The sequence below is a fragment of the Triturus cristatus genome, chromosome 7 (assembly GCF_964204655.1).
Source record: "Triturus cristatus chromosome 7, aTriCri1.1, whole genome shotgun sequence".
Classification (NCBI taxonomy): domain Eukaryota; kingdom Metazoa; phylum Chordata; class Amphibia; order Caudata; family Salamandridae; genus Triturus; species Triturus cristatus.
The window spans coordinates 142,538,999-142,551,737 of NC_140590.1; the positions used below are offsets into that span (position 1 = coordinate 142,538,999).

The following is a 12,739-nucleotide window of genomic DNA, read 5'->3' on the forward strand; positions in this document are numbered from 1 at the left end:
AGGAATGTAGTTTCCCATATTGTGCAAAACGTTATGTCTATTTCCTTGAAATTCCTTTCACAATGTCTGTCCGAGGCGGTGCTGCAAATGTAGGGGAAGCTGAGCAGGAAGAGGAAGGTGCTATAAACATTTCAGAAATTTGCAGAAATGTATTTACTATAAAATTTGCGGATTATGGTCTCTCAGCATTAGGTGGGAACGTTACCTTTGTGATTATGAACATAGGTGTTCTATTTGTGGGTTAAAGTCGCACCTGCAGACGCACAAAAACATACATTTCATTCTTTCACTCCAGATGAAATATCAGATGAATACAATCCATATGAGGACATAGAAGTCCCGTTAACTTACCATGAGCACCTAAATTGGTTTAAAGGCACCCTCCCACATACCACAGAAAAAGTAAGACTCGGTCTGCTCTGCAGAGACAGAGTGACTTGGCAAGTCCCAGCTACTTACACACTGCATCCAGACTGTGACACATTGCCAGAAGCAGATTTACATCCACTTCATAGAGAAATAATAAATCTATACAGAAATCTTACACAATTTGTAATGCGGACACCTACAATTCAACATACAAGAGTCACTCAAGCAGGTCAACTACAAGGAACCGCAAATAAAATCACCCCAAAAACGCTGAACGTGATTATGCAAGGAATGCCCACTAAACGTGAGCAAATGCCAATCTGGAAAGCACAAAAAATGGTATAGCTTGAGGCAGTGTTTCCACACACAGGTCCACAAGAAAAACACAGCTTGCCAATGGGAATAGCTCCCTTGATAGAGGACTGTACCACCTGGGGTACAGTGTTTGCTGCCGTTTATACCAGAACACATGGTACCCCTTCAATAGCGGTCATACCAGAAGTATTGAAACAAATATAGAATGAGTACGGGGCAGAACCTGCCCTGGACCTGGGGATGAAATTGAGAGGCAATTTTGCCCAGGTATCCACAATTATGTTACCTAACATAAAAGGGGAGGCAGCTTGAGGGAATGCACTCCTGCACAGCAAGAGCGGGAATTACCTAAAATGATTGAAGAGACCTATGTCTTGCTGGGTAGAGATCATTTTGGAGCTATTCCTGTGAAACCACAATTAATGGGTAATCCTGACAAAGATAACTCTAAGCAAGCACCCGATTCTTCTAAAAAAAAATTGAGATAACAAACAATCAAAAAACAAGCAGAATGCATCTCAATCACGGGGTAGGTCCCCTCAACAGGAGCCCTCTGACAGGAAATATAACCTTAGAAACAGTGAAAATATTAAAAATACCTGACAGGTATCCGGATACTGATACACATTCCTCTCGTTCCTTTCAGGGTTCATCAAAAAACTCCGAAGGACAGTCAGAACACAGATCAGAAGAGCGAACCAGAACCTGATGGAATTTCTGGTGACAGCAGCGTTAAATGAGCATATCACGGTGGAAACACCTGCTGGAAGGGTAAGTGTCCCACATCAGTTACACAAAATAACACTCCAGACGGAGGCGACAAACCAATAAAAGTGAGAGGCCAATTCTTTGGGGTAACCTGACATATGGGTATGACATCCTTTTGGCTGAAAAAGATTGTCCCCCTGAATTTATCATGGACTGCCCAAATGGAGAAACTGTAATATTACTAGCTTTCTCCCACCTTGTTCCAGAGTCACTAAAACTTTCATAAGTGCAGGAGAGGGCGGTAGCGCTTGCTCCTGCATTATACCGCAATCATGTAGGGTGAGATGCTGAGTCACCTCACCATGAAATCTCAGTTAAAACTACTCCAACTCCACAGAGACAATACCCAATTAAATATGACACAAAAAAACAAGTCAGGGAGACCTTAGATCAACTTGAATATCAAGGTGTTATTGAAAATTGCACCTCTTCCATGAATAATCCTTTGCTTCCTGTAATGAAACCTGACAATTCATACCGTCTAGTTTTAGACTGCAGGCATTTGAGCACATTCACAAAAACATTTGCAGTTAAAAATGGATTCTTCTGCCAAAATATAGCACAGGAAAGCAGATATTTGACAGCATTTGTGGCACTCAGTTCCCAGCATCAATTCTGTAGACTACCCCTAGGGTATAAAATAGCCCTGGGTTGTTGTCAGAAAGAGTAGCAGAGTTACTTAAAAATTTTGATGAGGAGGTATTGTCCTATTTGAATGATATTTATCTAATGGATGATGAGCTATTGGATAATTTGAACCGGGTGAACAACATAATTGTGGGGTTCGCCTCTGAGGGCTATAAATGTAACTTTAAAAAATCTAAAATTGTCCACCTCAATGTCATATTTTTAGGATATGAGCTCTGAAGTGAAGGGAAAAGCCTAGCAGCAATTTATTTAGAAAAATGTGTGCTGCTCCAACCTCCGAAGAGTCTGAAAAACGTACAATCCATTTTAGGATTCCTATATTTTGGTAGAACATACATTTTGGATTACGCTGAAAAAGTAAAACCTTTCCACAACTTATTTAGACCTGATTTTTCAGTTCGACATTCGACACAGAAACACACAGAAATCTTCCGTTGCTTACATTCTGACATGGTAACTTACACTTACACACATGTATAAACACAAAAAATGTGGTGATCCATGTAATCGCGGTCAATCCGGGTACACTTACCACACCTTCAATGAAGGCGAAAATATACTAATAGCATACAAATCTCATTTGTACTCAAACGCTGCAATGCGTTTTGCTTCAACTGAAAAAAATCTGACAACAGTATAAACTGCTGTAGAGAGAGAAAGAGCACTAGCTCAAGGGAAACGCATAATCGTCATGACTCCGATACCAACCTTAGAGGCTGTTACCAAAGTAAGTGTTTCAAACGCAAAAGCACTGCATAAATGATGAATACAATGGGCTCATTCTTAAGGGAAACTGTTTTCCCGTTTTGCACAGGGATTACCAGACTTTGACTCACGAGTAGTCCCTCTTTAGTGTTGGGGGCTTTGAGGTTGACGGTCTAGTCGCCAGGCTCAGACGGCTACTTAATCGAGCCTGATGCAAGCGCGCAGCGCGCGCGCAGCGGGAGCGCCGATGGCGCGCCGGAGGCACGCCAGAGGCAAGCCCGTCTGTGCCCGTCAGTGCCAGTCAAACGCCAGGAGCCAGGGATGCTGCCGGTCGTGCCCCAGGGAGACTGCCTTTAACTGCTGATTTTATTTGTTCATTAAGGAAAGCTAGCCTTGGGTGCTCTGCTCAGGGGTTAGCTCCTTGCGAAGGTCCATTTAGCTGTCGGAACTGTAGTTTTCTTCTCTATATGGTCAGCATAGAGATGAGTCGATGGGTCCTAGTAAGTCTGTTCAGACTGGGGAGGAAAAGAATTTGGTGATTCTTTCCCTCAATTGCTGCTCTATGGTTAGGCATTTTGAGGATATTTATGTCATCTTGGAAGATCATCAGCCAGATGTCTGCTTTCTCACTGAGACATGGCTCACGGCAGATTCAATGACAATAGCACTGCTAGCACTTCCAGATGGCTATAAAATCTCGACCATGAATAGAGATTCAAGAGGGGGTGGGCTAGCAGTGATTTTTAGAGCTAACTATATTTGCAAAATTGAACAACAGGAGCTAGAGGGAAGTGAATGCGCCAGTTTCAATGTTTTAATCTCTCAGAAGTTTACATTTTCTAGCTTATTAATATACAGGCCGCCTGGTACGTCAAAAGCTTTTAAATTAGCTTGTGTGGAACTGGTGAGTAGGCTCGCTATAGGTTGGGCCAACTTCACTTTGGTGGGATACCTAAACCTCCATCGTGAGAATCTGAAAGAGCCAGATATAGTCAACTTTCTGGCGGACTTAGGGGGGTGTCAACTTGCGCAATTAGTGAAAGGACCCACTCATGTGGCGGGTCATCATTTGGACCCAGTTTTTTCAAATTTAAATACACTGGTGGTGCATGCCCCTGATAAACTATTGTGGACAGATCATTATTTGATCAAGATGAACCTGCGGATTGAACAGCCTAGTGTTAGAGGCTCTCATCAATATTTATTTAAACGTGCCTGGCATAAGCTCAACTGGGAGGATCTCACTAATGAGCTTCAGGTGTCGGTCCCTATGTTGGACAAAGACCCTACGGAGGGTTATGATGAGTTTGTATCATGGATTAGGCGACCTTTAGATCACCTAGTTCCTGAAAAATAGACACCTGTTCGCAAAGCTAAGGGTAGCCGCTGGTATATTGCAGAGCTGGCTTCCCTTAGGAAACATTGCAAAGGGTTGGAGCGTATCTGGAGGCGGGACTATGATTTACATTGACGGAGGCCACTAGTGAGTCAGCTATTCAGTCCAATAAACAATGCGATGATTTGGCTGAACACTTCATCGCTAAGGTGGATAAGATATACAAAGCCTTTCCAGTGTTAGTACATTCATCAGAGCAGGTACAATCGTCCACTTCCTTTCTGAGTATGATCCCACAGATTACTAACTCAGAACTGGAAGCTCTTTGCATAAAAATAAAATCTGGGTCTCCGTTGGGTCCCCTGAAGCCAGCTCACTGTCTTAAATTGCTGCCGGTCCTTTTACAGCCATTGGGGCAAGTACTGAACGTGTCTCTTGCCTCAGGTTCTGTCCCCAACTCCTGGAAACAGTCTAAGGCTCTACCACTGCTGGAGGAAGTGGGGATCCGGGGCTTGGCGTTGGCCTCTTTCTTGGAGGAGTGGACATTTCAAGTGGATGTGCCCCCATTCTCCTCTAATACCTTCAAGGTCATTCAAGGTGTGCCGCAGGGCTCTTCTCTGAGTCCACTGCTTTTTTACATTTTGCCGCTGGCTTTGCTAGCAAGGAGCAGAGATTTGACCTTGGTTTTGTATGCAGACGATACACAGCTGGTGGTATCTCTTTCCAGCACTAATAGCTGTGACACTGCCCCAGCTGCAGCGGATTTTCAAAACAGCTTGGCTTCTGGTGTGGACTGGTTGTCCACAAATTGTCTGCAGTTAAACGGATCCAAAACCGAGGTCCTGATAGTAGGTAAAGATAAGGGCTCCTGGAGTGATCGTTGGTGGCCTACTAATCTTGGTGCCGCCCCTACCCCTAGGACTGTGGTGAAGAATTTAGGGGTTTGGATGGACGAGGCTCTCAACTTTCAAATTCAAACAAAGATTTTTTGATGCTCCTACGCGTCAAATCATCGTCCAGGCGACAATTTTGTCTCGCCTGGACTATGGCTCGGTTCTGTATTTGGGAGCCAATAAGTCAGAGATCAATCGGCTCCAGAGGGTTCAGAACCTGGCGGCTAAAATACTTTTAAGACAGCAGAGATCAAGTTCAGCCAGGACTGCCCTACGGCGTCTACACTGGCTACCCATGCAGAGGCGCATTGAGTTCAAGGCCCACTGTATGGTTTTTAAAGCATGGAGGCTGACTTCACCAGAGATTCTGAAAGATCTAGTCACGCCCTATGAGCCTATGCACCAACTTCGTTCCTCTGGCCAAAATTTGTTGTTGGTTCCCCGGATAAAGAAAATCAGGGCGGGAGGTAGAGCCTTTAGATTGAAGGCTGCCAGACTTTGGAATTCTCTGCCATCTCATATTCGAAGTATCAGCAGCTACCTACACTTTAGAAAGGCAATCAAGACATACCTTTTCCCAAGGGATTAGGCCGTAAGCTATTCCACCTGGTAGCGGTTCCTTTTACTCTTTAGGTTAGCGCCAGGACACCCCCGTGCTGGGGTAGCTGTAGTGCTATATGAATTGTTTAACATAACACATAACATAACATTCTCTCACTGCAACAGATGTAGACTACAAATTTAAATCTACATTAAAAACACAAGCATTTCTGCAGTACGAACAAGACTATCCTCTATCGAAGGAAATAATCCCTCTAGATCAGTATTAATACATCATTTACCGTGACGGATCTGCCCAGCCTGCCACAGAAAGTAAACAACAACACAGCGGTGCATGAGCAATTGTAAAGGGATGTATGCGGGATGGTAAGTTCCATCCTAGCAATGCCCAGACACAGGGGCAGATTTATAAGCCCTGTGCGTCACTTTAGCGCCGCCATTGCGTCACTTTTGTGACTCAGCGCCGGCGCAAAGCCAGCGCCATGCTGCGGCAGATTTACAACGTGACGCATCTAGGGAGATGTGTCACGTTGTAAAGGCCTGCGCCAGTAGTAGGCGTTCCAGTGCAGGGGGGGGTGTTGCGTCGCAGGATCGCCTCCTAAAAGTGGCTGAGTGAAATCTACAAGATTTAACTCAGTCACTTTTGAGCCCATGCTGCGTCAAAACCCTGCACCTGCTTGAAGAAGGCGTTAGGATTGACGCAGCATTGTACCGATAGGGCACCCCCGAGCCTTGCTGGAGCTGCATCGCGCTTTCGACTCAACTCCAGCAATGCGCCACCCTTACGCCGGCATATGCGTCACGCATCTGCTTGTCCTTGCGCCACGATGCACCGCATTGTAAATGCGCCGCATCAGCGGTGGCGCCAGGGCAAACTTGCGTGACGCATCTTCCCTGGCGCATCCTTGCTGATTTGCAGGGATGCGCCAGGGAACATAAATCTGCCCCACAGTCTCTAGGAGATTGCACAGCTGGCAGAACTAAATGCCCTGATACTGGCACTAAAAAATATGGATCGGGAATTCCCCATACTCATTGTGTGCGATTCATTTTACTGTGTCCAGTCTTACAATGAATACCTTCACTATTGGGTCCAGAATGGGTTTAGAGATTCTAAAGGTTGCACAGTAAAGCAAAAGTTGCTTTGGGAACAAGTGGCAGAGCTGAAAAAAGGGTTGACACGGGCTCATGTTATTAACACATTGAATCATCAGCGTGTTGGCGTGCACGTTGAAGGGAATTCACTTGCTGATGAAGCTGCCATGGTGACAGTGAGAGCTGCTGCCGTTGCTGCAATCAGTCGTCCAAGTACGAGGATAGACGGACAGATAATGATAGCTGTGAACGCTACGCGCAACAACAGCTCAGCCTTGCCAAAAGGTTTTCCACTCAAGTACTCCTACAAGTTAGATGCGCAAAACATACTGTATGCTCAAATTCCAGGAGTGGGGGATAGAGTAATACCAAACATGGATCGCAGATTCGGTTTAATTGTAACTGCACACGAGGGCCTGGGTTCAACACACGCAGGTATTGCTGCAATAGTTTTAATACTGAAACACCGATATTGGTGGCCAGGTCTCACTAAATAGACCAAGGGCTTTGCCTTTAAGTGCGACATCTGTCAGCAGGTGAAGGGTTCCACCGTAGCATGCCTACCACAAACACCACTACTGATTTCAGACAGACCACTCACATGTGTCTATTTGGACCGCTGCAGCCCCTTAAAATGTGTCGGGACTTACAAGTACATCTTGGTGGCAGTGGATTCATGCTCTAGATTTCTGTGGGTTTGGCCGCAGACCTCAGCTGACGCCCGAACTGTTCTGAAGGATTTGCGAGTCTTTATAGGGACATACGCAATTCTCACATTACATTCTGACAGTGGCCCTGCGTTCAGCTCTCCGGCTTACAAAGAAGCCATGGAAAGTTTGGGTGTGGTCTTGCGGTACTCCTCTCTGTATTATCAAGAGGGAAATTCGATGGTGGAGAGGAAAAACCGGGACTTAAAGCAATCCTTAACAGCAAGGGTATTAGGCTTAGGTGTCAGTTGGTCTATCATCTATATGGGGTCCAGAAGGCACTTAATAACATGCCAAGAAGTTCCCTGTGGGCTGTACTTCATATGAAGTCCTGTTTGGGACTAGAATATGGGTACCTACCCTCAATTGTGGCAGCACAGTGTTGGATGAAAAACCATTTGACATCAATGACCATTTGGCTATTTTACAGGAACTCAATGATCTCAGGGCATTACAAAGGAACATCCAAGTAAAACGCACCGCCACTGGGGAAGTGAAAGCTGTATCGGCAAGACCTGTTTAGGTCTCGAAGGTTGGGGACCTGGTCAGAGAAAAGATTGTGGACAAAAAAGAAATTGGGCCATCTTACAGAACGCCTGTACCTGTCATGGCTGTTGAAGGAACAAGAACAGTACTTCTCCGCCTCTTGCTGGGAAAAAAGAAAAGAGGTTCGGCTCAATTGATCTGATCAAACTACACTATGTGGCCAATACTGAATAGCAGGCCGCATGGGCTCCTGGGTAGCTATCGATCTCCTCTCACTACCATAAAGGAGGTTCAGACAGAACGAATAATAGCATTTGAGGATTCCACTCTACTAATTAATGGAGTTATCAGCAATGACATTTAACTCATGCCTGTTGAAATTGAACAGCAACAAAACAGAAATGAAACATAGATCTCAATTCGGCCCAATACCAACATCTATATAAATATGCCTCTACAGGAGACATCTGCCAGTTCTACAAAACCTGCTGAGCTAGTAGATCGAACTGCATCTGGCTACTTCATCGATTTTGAGTCACTGCCAGCTCCAGTTTCCTGCAAAACACAACTGTATGATTTCCACCTTTGGCTGAAAAAGACTTACCTTATTTCTTCCTGGCTACAGCTCTGGATTGCAATTGGTCTACTGTTCCTAATCCTTTGGATAGGTGTAGTGCCCATCTTTTTCCTGCTCCTCAATAGACATTATCTCCCAGAACTCTCTGCAGCACAACATGTGAACCTGGTCCTGAAACTGCATGCATCATCACATCGTGAACAGAAAGACCTGTCCTTAGTGAACTTTACAGCAGTTCTGGTTCCAGCAGGAAACATTTCGGACAGGGTTTCATAATATGTGTATGGTCCTCCTGAACTTTTAAAAATTCTACATTGATTTAAAATTTCATTAAGTGATATCATCACCTCCAGTGCTTTCTCTGCTGACTGGGAGTCTGAAACTGTAAATACTATTCTGTCTAATTTTGAAAAATCTGCTTATTGTCCAGTAATGAATTGTATGACGATACATCTGATTTTGATATCATCTTTTATTGCCAGCACTGTCCATCATTTCTTGCACAAGGCAAGTATCCCACATAATATTTCCAATTACCATCAATGGGAACATTGTCCAACACCGCCGAAAGGGAGTTCACAAACGTTTGCACAAAAGTTTGCATATTTTTCTAGGTTTAACACATCAGACCAGAGCTTGTATTATTATAAGCTTGCACCTACACCAGCAAAGAAAAGTATGCTCACTAACATGAAACAGATATACTCTACAGTCTTTATTTCTCAACTGTCTTAACAGGGTATCGACTTATGGAAAGATACTATAGACACAAAATCTGTCTGGAGGACTAAAGATTGGCAAGTTCAGGGAACTGAGGTCTTATTTAGAGTGTGCCTCATTCCAAATCAGATTATCTTCCTGAGTGACACAGTGCAACAGACTTCCTGTCTTGGACTAGCCAAGGGCAAGGATTTGAACACACTGCGGATTCCCTCGCTTTCATTCTTTTAGGGTTGGCAAAAGATTACATCACACAGTGAGGTTACTTTAGATACCATCTTACATACTTGGAATTCATCAGACCCCAATTGGAAGGGATGGTTGGTTTGGCCTATTGACACAAATATGTGTCAGTCAAAATTCAGGGGTACCACTGAAGGGTTTAGTATCCATAATCCTGACCAAAGCATTGTACAACGAGAACACTCGAGGGTGGTGACATCCTCCAGTGTTGGGAAGCTATGCCTAGAATGGCTAAAAAACTCAACACTACACCAGTCCCTGCTCTTAGACGACATGGATCTTAGGGATTCTTTTTTAGGTCGCATGAAGCCACGTCAAAAACGCTTCTTATACACTTTTTACAATGAGGTATGGAAAAAACCCAGCTGGAGGCCGCTGAAAGATTGCGTGAGATTGATAGGGTTAACCTAGAAAAGGCTTTGGCAGTGGTCGACAATAGCATGACCATACTGTCATCTAGGTTTTATTCTCTGGACAACATTGTGTCTTCTGCAATATATATAATGGAACAGGATTTGTCTATATTACAACATGGAGAATCACAGTTGCGATCCATTCTATTGTTGAGCTGGCCGCTACACCCATTGCGCTCTGGTCACGTGCCCAGGCAGTATATGAACATTACGGCTCTTCTTTTCTGCGTACAATCTAACAGAAAGACAGACAAAAATGGCATGAAGAGATGCAAAATACACAATGCTGCACATTGAACAATTGGACCAATTACCTTATACCATGCCTGAGTCACCTTCCACAGAATGGTTAATCTATGGCCATATTACACTGCCAGTCATGACATTCCAACTTCAAAACTGTCTAAAGTATCACCAGATAGGCAGGCATGAAGCAATGGGACAGGATTTCACTCATTAATCTTGGAATTTACCGTACAGATTCAGATGCAGGAATGGGGACATTGGCGTCTTTCTTAGCAGTTCAGACTCTGAGAATTCTTTAAGTGGTTCACTATTTTGTCAGGATATTATGCTCCACGGAGTGTGTAATGCTTCGGTTGCAAACTTATCGTGTCACTTGAAAGGATCCCCAGCTGCCGTGATTCATCCAGTGTTCAAACTACTCTCGATGGGAGTTACTAGATGTTAAATGATCAGGGATGTTGGGGGATGGTGCCAGGCGTTGCGTATCTAGTCACAGTAAGCTCCACGGTTACTTGTTGTATGCAAGTATTGTTTCCACCAACCTAGACAGTCAGGGAGGCGCTGCTATTGGCTTCATTGAATGTTTCCTTTACACAATTTGATACTCTAAGCAGACTGAAAGCCATGCTTTTACAGAAGGATGTAGCCTTAACCTCAGCCTGAGAGACTTTTGGTCTCCAGGTTGCAAGGAGCCCAGAGGAGATACAGGCACCAGTCCGAAAGAACTTCCCTTTCTATTTCAGAGACATGGGGCATCGTATCTTTAACTTGTCTGATACAAGGGGAATTGTACACCTATTCAAGAGCATAGGTTCTGGACTGTTAAGCACCTTTTAGACAATCTTCGGAGTGATTACAGCATTCATACACTCTGTATTAGGAAGCGTTTTTTATAGGGCTTCCACTGGTCCTACTGCTTGTAGTGGGTATCCTGGTTTTAATGTTCCTGCCATGCAATGGACTGCCCAGATTCCAAAGAGATGAAAAAAACCACTCTTGGGGCGATATTGCCATAGACACGTGGTACTCCATCTGGATACACCTCGGCTTCAGGAGCTAAGTGAGCATTGGTTCCTATCGTTCAGATCAGTCTGGGTTAACTGCATCTTGCCTGTGCTCTGCTGCCTATACTGTTGATACGAATGTGTGTTGGACATGTGTCTAACTCTTCCATCAGCTGTGCAACCGGACGTGGACGTACTGCTGGACCCCTTAAAGGCCCATGTATTGCAGTGTCCTCAGCGCATTCTAATGTTGATGTCGTTATTCTTAGAGCCACCATGGTATGCTTCAGCTCCTGTGGGAATGGACACAGGCTCTACCACAAACACACAGGCTTCAAATGTTTCATCTCTAAAAAATCAAAGGAACTTTGGTAAATTATGTCTCTTTAAGTAAATGAGACCAATCAACAAATGAGAAAAAGAGCGGGAGGACCTTTTGTCCAAACCACAAAACGCAATACTCATAACTTATGTCCAACAATATTTTATCTGTTTAAACAAGAATAGTGTATATTTATCATGTTACATGTATTTCCATACACACAGAATCTCTCTTTTGACTTACATTTAAGACTACAAAGTGCACATACATTGAAATATTTACATGTCACAAAAACGTAGAATACATAAACATACATTACATAGAAAAATTATATTTGAACACAGTGCGAAAAGAAAGGAAAAAAGAATGTCAGCCCAGTGTGAGATTACTCTAGTAATTAATTTGATATCCTGGGTGATCAGCTACACTTGTCATTAAAGCGTCAACGTTTCGACCCCTGATTGAACGCCATAATTAAACCGTCGTGATGGGGTCTTCCTCGGGACAAGCTGCAAAAATCTGTGTGTTGCCTATTTAGGGAAAACAAAATGAGGTGGGCGTCTTAGATACATTATGTGGTTTGGATAACAATTATAAGAAGTGGAGAGACAGAGTGTCCCTGCTCACCTTTATGGGATTTCTGAAGGGCACTGCAATCCTACTCATGTGCCATGTATATTCTTCCCGGGTAATTCATGTAAGCATTCCTGTGTAATATTAAGGAAAAATGGGATTGGCTGTAGTTAGCCCAATTTAAACTGACTAGTAACGTGTGCAGATGACTGCTGTGAAAGAAGTGACAACCACTAACTTCCGGCGTCCAGCGCACGGGGCTCCGAGTGGATATGAGAAGAAGGCTCACGAGGGATTGACTTTGCCTCCCCAGGCCTTTTTACTTCCCTTCAAAGGCTCCACAATCTCCTTTAGAACTGTGGAGTACAAAGAGTTAATCAGGAATGATCAATGCGTTCGTATTCCAAAAGGCATCCCTAAATGACAACGAGTCAGGAACATTACAATTGTTCTCTTACCATAATGAAAGATGAATTCCTTTCTATAGCCGAGCGGCGGTCAACCTTCGTCTTCGGGAGTCCTTTAGTGTGAGCATCTAGAACTGTCAAAGTTGGGTTTAAATATCATGCGTGCTCGTGGATCAGAGCACGTATGTAACGCTGCTGCCATCTACTGGGGATCGACTGAAAAGTCTAGTGCTTACGATGTATAAGGGGCTGAGAAAAGTTATCTATCTTAGAGACCCACAATGTTTGGACAGAGGTTCACATTATTGTTAATAATCAGTGCCGTTGAGAAGTGTTTGATAAAATACAGGG

At 44.0% G+C, this 12,739-nt stretch overlaps 1 protein-coding gene across 1 annotated transcript in view; it reads right to left on the bottom strand.

Annotated features, from left to right (window-relative positions):
* The window catches only part of LOC146809056 (free fatty acid receptor 2-like), a 66,843-nt gene extending 54,336 nt beyond the window's left edge, over positions 1 to 12,507 (bottom strand). The window contains exon 1 of the mRNA XM_085614283.1: positions 12,440 to 12,507. The gene's annotated coding sequence lies outside the window, so the exon portion shown is untranslated. The remainder of the gene's footprint in view (positions 1 to 12,439) is intronic.
* Positions 12,508 to 12,739: the final 232 nt, after the last annotated feature.